This window comes from Neovison vison, chromosome 7 (assembly GCF_020171115.1).
Source record: "Neovison vison isolate M4711 chromosome 7, ASM_NN_V1, whole genome shotgun sequence".
In the NCBI taxonomy this organism is placed as follows: Eukaryota; Metazoa; Chordata; class Mammalia; order Carnivora; family Mustelidae; genus Neogale; species Neogale vison.
The window spans coordinates 132,085,023-132,095,454 of record NC_058097.1 but is presented as its reverse complement, the minus strand read 5'-3'; positions in this window follow the sequence as shown (position 1 = coordinate 132,095,454).

Here is a 10,432-nt window from a genome sequence, read left to right as displayed (position 1 = left end):
AGGATTTCCCCAGAAGAGAGTGGGGATGCTGAATCAGACAGGAGAGACCCAGGAGACGGTGGGCCCAAGGACTTCACGGCACATTCTGATTTGATCTATGGTCTGTAGGATAGTTTATTCTACACAATAGAGGTGGTTGTTTAATATCTGAAGTCCCCTAATTGGGACGACACCCTCGAGAGGTGGTTGTTTAATGTCCCACAGGGGCAGAGAGGCTGTGGGTTGGGGGTGGGATGGCTCTCACCGGGAGCCTCGGGCAGACCTCAACCCTATTTATCTCCAGTTAGCACAGGGAGTTTTGTTGTTTGTCCTAACGGATTTTAGGAAAGATTTTTCAGTGAAATGAATCCAGGTGGTGTCTCTAACATATGAGTTACTACCTAGGCAATTTGCTGGTTGAACAGGGGAGCCCAGAAGGGGCTAGAAGCCTCTACCCTTTGAAGTGGCAGCCAGGGCCTCGGGACTCCACCCTACATGGAGTCATTTTCAGAGGATCCTGTCCAGCACTAGAAGCCTCGCTCGAGCCCACCACCAGATGCCGTCATCTCCCTGCAAGCTGCTTGTCGGGTTTGCAAGGACAGACCGCTGAGACTCCAAACTGCACAGCTGTCATGCCTGTTCTAGTCCTTTCAATGGAAGTATGTGGGGGAGAATTCCGCCTGAGGCTTGCCTCACTACACCCACCTGTCTCAGGGGTGGGCGCAGGGAGATCAAGTAAGGGGATGCGTCCCACACCTGCCAACAAAGAACCTCATCATCATGACTAAGAGAGTGGCCTCAGATCCATTTGCAACACTGTGTTAAGGACTAAATGAGGGGGACCTAGACCAGCAGGAATATTTCTCAGGCCAACTGGCAAAGCTCTTATGTACTGGTCTGAACTGCTATAGTCAGACTTGGGTGCAAAATCTCAGCTAATCCTGGCAGCCCTTGGCATCACTGCACAGAAATGTTACCAGAGTTTCTAATGAGACAAGATTCCCCCTCCTACCAGCCACATTTCCTCCCAACCTGGTGAGGAATTACTGAGTAGAGAACACAGCACTTGGGAGGGTTAATAAAGATATTTTTCGTTTTCTTTTCTTTTCTTTCTTTTTTTTTTTTTAAAGATTTTATTTATTTATTTGACAGAGAGAGATCACAAGTAGGCAGAGAGGCAGGCAGAGACACAAGGGGAAATAGGAGGGAAAGCAGGCACCCTGTCCAGCATGGAGCCCGATCCAGGGCTCGATCCCAGGACCCTGAGATCATGACCTGAGCCCAAGGCAGAGGCTTTAACCACTGAGCCACCCAGGTGCCCCTAGTTTTTTCAAATTGAATTTTTCAAAGCATTTTTAAGAAACAAGCCTCAGAACCGTGATCATTCTTGAGAAGGAAGAGTAAGTTGGCATTCACAGTCATTCACAGACTTCAACACACATGTTGACACTCATTCATTCACTATTCAACAAATATTTATTGAGGACTTATCAGGGACCCAGATCCAGCAAAGCTACGATCTCAGTTCCCCGATCACTTTCAGCAAAGCTGTGGAGGGGAGTTACAGAATCCTTAAGAAAGAGTTCTGAGGACAAAAAGGACTAGTCATTTTGCAAGGTAGCAGGAGGGAGTGGGGAAGGGCAAGGCAGGTGATCTGCACTCTCTCCCCACCAAAGCTTTGTGACAAGCCTGTCACCCCAAGGCAGGAAGGATGGCCCTTGATGACACTGACTGGCTTGAGGTGCTCCAGGTCCTGTCAGGCAGATCTGTGCTGACAATAGCTGGAACTTGACGGTTTCCCCAGCCTCACAGACAGCTGAGTTTCTTGATGCCTGATGTGATGACAGCTCTGGTGGGCTATCCGGATATTATTTCTAGGTTTGTGCAAGGTCTGGGGTTTCCCTAGGTGGTCACACTTGAGAGGGAGCCAACTCTACAGGCATGGACTGGTAATGTGATTGATCAGTGAGAAGAGGCCACCGGACTCCTAGTCTAAATCTTGAACATCAAAGTCTCAGGAAAGGGCAGGAAGTGATCTTCCCAAACTGGCTTCAGAAAAAGGACTGCATGGGAAGAAGTAAGACTTTCCCTGTTTGCTGACAACACAATACTCTATACAGAAAACCCTCAGGACTCCACCAAAAAAAAGTATTGGAACTGATCAATGAATTCACTAAGGTCTCAGGATACAAAATCAGTACATGGAAATCTGTTGTATTTCCATACATTATAACAAAGCAGCAGAAAGAGAAATCCATAAACCAATTCCATTTATAATTACAACAAAAATAATAAAATACTTTGGAAAAAACTTAATCAAGGAGGTGAAAGACCTGTGAAAACTATAAAACATTAATGAAAGAAATAAAGATGACACAAACAAATGGAAAGATATTCCATGCTCGTGGATTAGAAGAGCAAATGCTGTAAAAATGCTACCCAAAAGCAAACTCCAGATTTAATCCAATTCCCATCAAAGTACCAACAGCGTTTTTCATAGAACTAGAACAAGACTCTTAAAATTTGTGTGGAAGAAAAGACTCTGAATGGCCAAAGCAATCTTGAAGAAGAAGAATACTGGAAGTATCACAATCCCAGATTTCAAGATACACTACAAAAAAAAAAAATGGTACTGGCACAAAAATAGACACATAGATCAATAGAACAGAATAGAGAGCCCAGAAATAAACCCATGTCAGTTCATCTTCAGCAAAGAAGCCAAGAATATGCAAGGGGAAAAAGAAAGTCTCCTTAACCAGTGGTATTGGGAACACTGGACTGCAACATGCAGAAGAATGAAACTGAACCACTTTCTACATCATACACAAAAATAAATTCAAAATGGATTAAGGACCTGAGACCTAAAACCATAGAAGAGAGCACAGGGAGTAACTTCTCTGATATTGACCATACCAACTTCTTTCTAGATCTGTCTCCTGGGGTAAGGGAAACAAATGTAAAAATAACCTATCGAGACTCAAAACAAAAGGCTTCTGCACAGCAAAGGAAAAAAAATCAACAAAACTAAAAGACAGCCTATGGAATAGGAGAAGATATTTGCAAATGACATATCTGGTAAAGAGTTAATATCCAAAGTATAAAAAGAACTTATACAACTCAACACCAAAAAGCAAATAATGCAATTCAAAAATGGGCAGAAGACATGAACAGACATTTCTTCAAAGACAATCATATGGCCAATAGACCTATGAAAAGATGCTCACCCTCACTCATCATCAGGGAAATGCAAATCAAAACCACAATGAGATATCACCTCACACCTGGCAGAATGACTTAAAATAGAAAACACAAGAAGCAATAATTTGGGTGAGGATGGGAGAAGTGGGAACCCTCACGCGTTCTTTGTGGGAATGCAAACCAGTGCAGCCCCTGTGGAAAACAGTATGGATGTTTCCCAGAAAATTAAAAATAGAAACACCCTCTGATCCAGTAATGCCAGCACTGGATACTTACCCAAAGAATATGAAAATACTAATTCAAAAAGATAACTGTGCCTTTTTTTTATAGCAACATTATTTACAATAGCCAAATGATGGAAGCAGCCCAAGTGTCCAACAACTGATGAATAGATAAAGATGTGGTGTATATACATCTACACAATGGAATATCATTCAACCACAGAAAGTAATGAAATTTTGCCACACTGAAAATTGGATCTAGAATTTAATGCTAAGTGAAGTAAGTCCATGAGAGAAGGTAAATACCATAGGATGTCACTCCTATATGGAATTTAAGAAAGAAAACCAACCAAGAAGAGAAACTAAGAAACAGATTCTAAACCTCAGAGAACTGAGGTTACAAGAGGGGAAGGGGGTGAAAAATGAGGGAAATAGCTGAAGGGGATTAATGATAATATACTGTGATGACCACTGAGTAATGTATGGAAGTGTTGTATCATATTGTATACCTGAAATGTAACACAGCATGTTAACTATACTGGAATTAAAATAAGAAAAGATTCCACAGTTCTCTGATACATTTTAAGTGTAAAACTAATGGTTTTCCCAATAGATAACTGATGGCAATCACATAATTGATTTCATGACCCTCCAGCAGGAAAGATCCATATGCTTGTCCTGACTCCTCCCAGTAGATGCTTATGGGCAAGGGATTCTGCTTCCATATTTTAAGGAATGCCCTGATTACTTGAGCCTCTCCCTTCTCTCCACCCCAGGAGCTTAATTGGCAATCCGCTCCTGCCTTTCATAGAAGCTCTACCATTCCACCTTTCACAGAAGATCTACCATTCCAAATCCTCAGGCCCCAAACCCAGATATCAGCTTTGACTTCTACATACTACACATGCAATCTTTAGGAATGTATCAGTCTGTAAAGATTTTTGGAAATTCTACAAAACATTTGGAACTTCTCACCACTTAACTCCTCCCTGGTCCGAGTCACCACTTGCTTGGATTGTTGGAACAGCCTCTACTGTGCTGTCTTTCATAGTCTCCTCCCCACCCTCTACCATTCTCTTGACTCACTTTCTTCAGGCATTTGATGTTTGCCTCTATCTCTAACGACGTCAAGGCCATGGGGTGAGAACAGCATCTGGCTCATGCTAAGTGCTGGTATTGGATAAATGGACAAGGAACATACCCCAGCAGACCCTGGGGACCTGATTCCCAGTGTATGTTGAACGAGCATAAAATTTAGCTTAGGGTCCATGAGATGTTATCCTGTTTCATGTAAAAAGTTAGGGAACAAAGGCCACTGAGTTATATCTGTTCACTTCTCTTCCTACAGGCATCTGACTTAGACTACTATGTGGGGCAACAGCTTGAGCCCAAGCTTCTAACTGAGCTGCTTGGAGTTCCCACCCCACTGTTGGCTGAGTGATCTTGACATGTCCTGCCCTATCAGGGTCTGCATAACAGAGCACCTAGCAGCAGGAACCACACAGGAATGCTGGACTAACCCACAGGCACTCCTGAGATCCTGTCCTATGCCATTGTGAGTATACTTTTCACATCCCAGAACAATTTAACCTCCCCGGAGGAAGGATAGGCCGGAAGTGACTAAGTCTGAGGGAAATGAGAAAAGCTGGGATAGAGACGTGGCTGGGAATGAGGTAGAGGGTCCTGAATCATCACAGCCCAGGGCATAAACGCTTTGCAGACAATGGGCTTTAAATCATAACTCATTAGCCTACCTAGAGGTTCCCTGTTTACCTCTTTCGAAGAAATCAGTAACCAGGACAGTTACTTCAGTTTTTATTAATCTTATTCAGTAGGTACACACAATCTATTTTTATGGTGGAAGATTGCTATAGAAACTGCATGCTTCATTTCTTGCTGGACTTTACCATGGACTTGGTGACCTTGTCAGCCCTAGAGGACTTCACCGCCTTAATAACTTAATAACTCCCACGGCCACTGTTGTTCTCCTGCCCCACATGGCAAAGCAGCCTAGAAGAGGAAGAATGAGTTTCTGGAAAGTGGTATGGAAGGAAGGAGCTGCTCCTTAGCCCGTGCCTCGCCTAAAGGAGACAATGCTTCTTTCCCGTGACTCAGTAGTAACCTGACTCACCTAGAGGTGGGGACTCTGCGCAGAAGGTCTCTGCGCACATGGCCTTGCCAGGGACCACCTACGATGGAGTCCGTCACGATGGACTTCAGGGCCTTGGGGTTGACCTCGAGCTTCCTGCCCGAGCACCGGTCAATCTTTGCCCTCAGTTCGGCAAACTGGCAGGAGATGTGAGCTGTATGGCGGTCCGGCAGGGGACGAGAGCCATTGTGGATCTGCCCGGGGTGGTGTAAGACAATCCCCTGTGCTAGAAAGCTGGCAGCCTCCGTGTGGGGTGGAGGGGGATGGGGTTGGCGGGGGAGTGGGGTGGATCGTTCTTGCCATTCCCGCACGAATCCACGGTGAATGTCCTTTATGGACACATTCTTCACATTGAAACCCACGTTGTCACTGGGCAGGGCCTCACGATGCCATCTCCCGACTTGACCTCTGTGGTGATGTTCGTGGGGGCAAAGGTGACCAACACGCCAGGTTTCAGGGAGCTTGTCTCCACGAAGTCCACAGACATGGTGCCAATGCCTGTCCCAGAGAAGTCAGAGTTGTCCCACACAGCTCTGCCCCCAGAGAACGACTTCTCCAGAGGTCCCTTGGTCTGCAGTCAAGGACAAAGGACCACCTACAGAGCCGGTATGAAGCACCAAATGGACTGGGAAGCATTTAAATGACCTAAGCAGGAAATGCCAGGTGCTCTTAGACTTTGAATCCTAGCTCAGAAGCTGTGGATTCAAGTCGGGGTGCGAACCCTGGCCATCACACACCAGAGCTCTTTCCTAACCTTTCCTCCTTCAGGAGTGAACAGTCTCCCCTTGCCCAGCCTGGCCATGCCCAGGGGTCCTGCCTCCTAGTGAAATTCTCCTCTAGTTCCACAAATGAGCTTCTAGTCCTTCCTGGAGCCCAAGGAGGCTCCTGGGGGCAGACTGCTTTACCTGGGATGTGCCAGAGATCATGTTCTTGAAGTCCCTGTGGCTTGGGGCATCGATGATGGTGATGCAGTACTCGCCAGTCTCAAAGTTCCAGAACCGAGATGTCGAAGGTGATGCCACTCTCTCTCTCTGCCCTCAGCTTGCCCAGCACCCAGCCATATTTGAAGGAGCCCTTGCCCATCTGGGGAGGGGTAGCTTGCATGGACGGCAAGCAGACAAGTTGATCACAGCCAACTTGCAGGCACCTTGACTTGCAGCGTGCACCCTGCTTTCTGCACTCTGCAACTAGACCCACCCAGAGAGGGGACGGACCCCAACCCCTGCTATTCCTAGCCAGAGTGGGTGCCTTACCTCAGCTGCCTCCTTCTCAAACTTTTCCATGGTTCTCTTATCGATAACCCCACACTTGTCGACAAGGCGCCCAGTGGTGGTGGACTTGCCGGAGTCACATTATTGCCAATGACAACAATATTGAAATGGGTCTTCTCTTTGCCCATGGCTGAGGCTTCACGAGTCCCTGCTGGACAGACAGTGGGAGTGGATGAGGCCAAAGCATTCCAATCCTGCCTCCTTTTTAGTTTATTTCCCTCCACACAGCTTGGGTCCAGCACCCCTTTCCACCTCAAAGCCTAGCCCAGAGTCCAGGATAGGGTGGCAGGTGTAAGCTGACAAGTAACACTGACCCCGCCTAGGCTCACATGCGGGGATGAGTCCCAGGGCCCTGCTGGGCATTTCCAAGCTGTTCTACCTCGTCCTTTTTCCTATGAGGGCCTTCCCCAGAATACCAAGTCTCAGTCAATCTCTACCCCTCCAACCCCACCCCCACCCCCTCTGGCTCACTTCTAGTGCAAGAGACCCTGATGCTCTCTGGTTTGCAGCTAATTCCCTTTAGTCCTCACCTTAAAGAAAAAGAGGCAAGCTTGATCCAGGGACCAGCAAGAATGACAGTAGCTGCGAAGGCAGAGAACATCTTGCATCTTGCTTTTGTTAAGCTCGCACCGGACCCTCCTTCTGGCTCCCACCAAATCTGAAACCACAGCTAACCGCTTAGAAAATGCCACTCCCTAACTCCAGGCCCAATTTGGGAGACTTTGACCTTGACTGATTGGGTGTTTGGATGAAGAAAGTGTGGGTGAGGATCCCTAATGCTTTTTTAAGTAGACTCGCTGGGCATGTGGAGTGGGATGGGAGAAGGGCTGGATATGAGAAAAAAGAAAATATACAATACAGGTGCATAAGACCAGATTTGTGCAGGTGCTCCCTCCAGACTAAGGGTAGAGGGGGCGCCTGGTTGGCTCAGTGGGTTAAAGCCTCTGCCTTCGGCTCAGGTCATGATTCCAGGGTCCTGGGATCGAGCCCCACATCGGGCTCTCTGCTCAGCAGGAGCCTGTTTTCCCCTCTTTCTCTCTGCCTGCCTCTCTGCCTCCTTGTGATCTCTATCTGTCAAATAAATAAATAAAATCTTAAAAAAAAAAAAAGACTAAAGGCAGAGTGGTCATTTTTTTCATTTATTCATTCAGCATTTATTGAGGAGTACAGCATCCAACACTTTTCAGAAGAATGAGGACCCCCAAATTAGGAAGCACTCATGGCCTCTCTTTTGAGAAGATCTTGGGCCCCTGGAGAGATGGCAGTCCCTTTTGGGTCTCCTCCAAGTCAGCAGTCCAGAATCGCTTAAAGAGGGGGCTGCTTGGATTGCATTGAGACCGGCTGTGGCTCTTTGGAGCCTTCTCCGAGGCCAAGTATGTCCTCATCCTTCCCCTGGGAGGTCCTTGGCAGAGCTCTGTCACACACAGTAAATGCTCCCTTGTTTCCCCAGCCGCCTGCCCCAGCTCCTGCTTGGGCCCAGGAGGATGGGAGGCCTGGGATGCATCTGGACTTTCCGGGTTCCTGGTCCCATGGAGGCCCACATCCCTGAGTATTGCCCACATGCCATTTTTTAAAGCACCAAGAAACTACAGTGTCGGAGACATGAGGGCCTTAGGAAACATCGAAATCGTCCTTTGTTGCAGAAGCAACTAAGGTCTCAGGTGATAAAACGCTTCTTCAAAGATTCAGCAACTCCATGTTCAGCACTGTCACTATGTTCCCCTCATCCATTCACCTTCTAGAAGAAAAGAGGCAGAGCCCATTTGTCCATTCCTCTAACATCGAGGAGTAGCCCTGCTTCCTCTGCCCTGGGAGCGGTAGATGCAAATATGGACGATACTCCCCTGTGACTGTTAGAGGGATTCACACTCTGGACCCCACAAAGCTCTTTTGATGTAAGGGTATAGGACTAGGAGGGCCGTCAGCGGGGCCGGCTGGTTTAGGAGAGTCCCAGGCATGTGAGGAGGTGAGGACGACTTCACAGAGAAGGGACTTCATTGGGTCTTAGACAGTGAGCATGTTGGGGCCCATGGGGGGGGCGGGGATGGGGGGAGTGGGGAGGGCCACTCGCCAGGCAAAGGAGTCTGCCGAGCCAACGATGCCTACACTCCATTTGCCCAGAGGGCAGGGAACGGATTGGAGAAAATGGTAGCTAAAAAGATGAAGAGGGAAAGATTATGCATTAACTCCTCAGCATTTAATTTTCCTCCACTGTAAATCTAATTATATAATCCCCCTGCTTAAATCTCTTGATTACTCTTTATTGCCCTCAGGGGGAAAATTACCCGTTCATTACATGAGACTGAGACTGGAAGCAGGGGGTCCCTTAGGAGCCTAATGCAGGAGTCCTGGAGGGAGGTGGTGGGGCCCTAGCCACGCCAAGCCACGGATGTGCACTGGATGTAAGTGGAAAGGGAATCAGAAGCCAGGGAGGGAGACCAGGAGCGCTCATGGGGGCCCTTGTCATCAGGATGGGGAGCGCAATGTCTTCTCCCTCCTCCCAGAGTCAGGCTCAAACCCTTGAAGCAGCTCCCAGCTCCTGGAGAACTGTGCTGTGAGCTCTAAGGAATTGGAGTCTAGACCTCTCCCCGGCTCTGCATCCCATGCACATGTGCAATTGAACTGATCCCTCCCTGAGTGAAACTCCCCAGGTTTAACGTGAAACCGTAATGACATCTCATTTCAGCCTTGTCAAAGTCACACAGAGGCAAATTGAGCAAATAAGACAAATTCACTTCAGAGTCAGGCCTGAATCTAAATGCTGCTTCCCCTACTCATATGAGGTATGTGAACTAGCTTTTCTCTGCTTCAGTTTCCTTATCAGTAAAGTAGGGAACATATCTGCCTCCTGCTTCTTGGATGGATTATGTGAGATCATTCTGCCCACTGGCACATGGCACATGACACATGGCACATGGCCCATGGCAGGTGATAAATAATGGGTACCTACTAGCTCGTCTTCCTCTCCCTGTCTTGTGTGGCCAGACTCCTCTGACTGAGAGGGGAAGCACTCCTGTATAGACAAAACGATCTGCCCAAGGTCACAGACTACATTAATGAAGAAACAGGAGGCTACCTCTCAGTCCCTGGGCTTCCAGGCTTCTTCTGAGCCAGACTGTCTCCTCATTAAGAATTATTGTTACACTTCTTCCATTTGAGCCACTTACATCGTATCTCTGTGGTCTTGGCTGACTCAGAACTGGAGGAATAATCAGAATTAAGAGGTTTTCTGACTTTGAAATAAACTGAAGGGTAAGTGTTCCTGATAGAATGACTTTTCCTGCCTAGTATAATTGGCTGTTGCTAGGGGAAATATCCCCACTATTTACAATTTTGAAAGGACCCAGCCATTCATTATGTGTTTATTGGAAATAGTATTTACAATTCATAAACAATAAGGCACCAGAGTTTCTGGAATGGGATGGTTACAAATTAGAAATGAGTCTATAGTGACTATCATGCAGGCTTTGGACGGGATGAAATAAGATCATTTAGATGGACAAGCCAAGGCAGTGAGGAAATGCTGAGATAAATGGAGTGACACGGTCGAGAGACACTTGCTGGGCAGCTGCATAAAAATGAAGAGCAGTGACTTTGGGGAGCACCACGCCGAG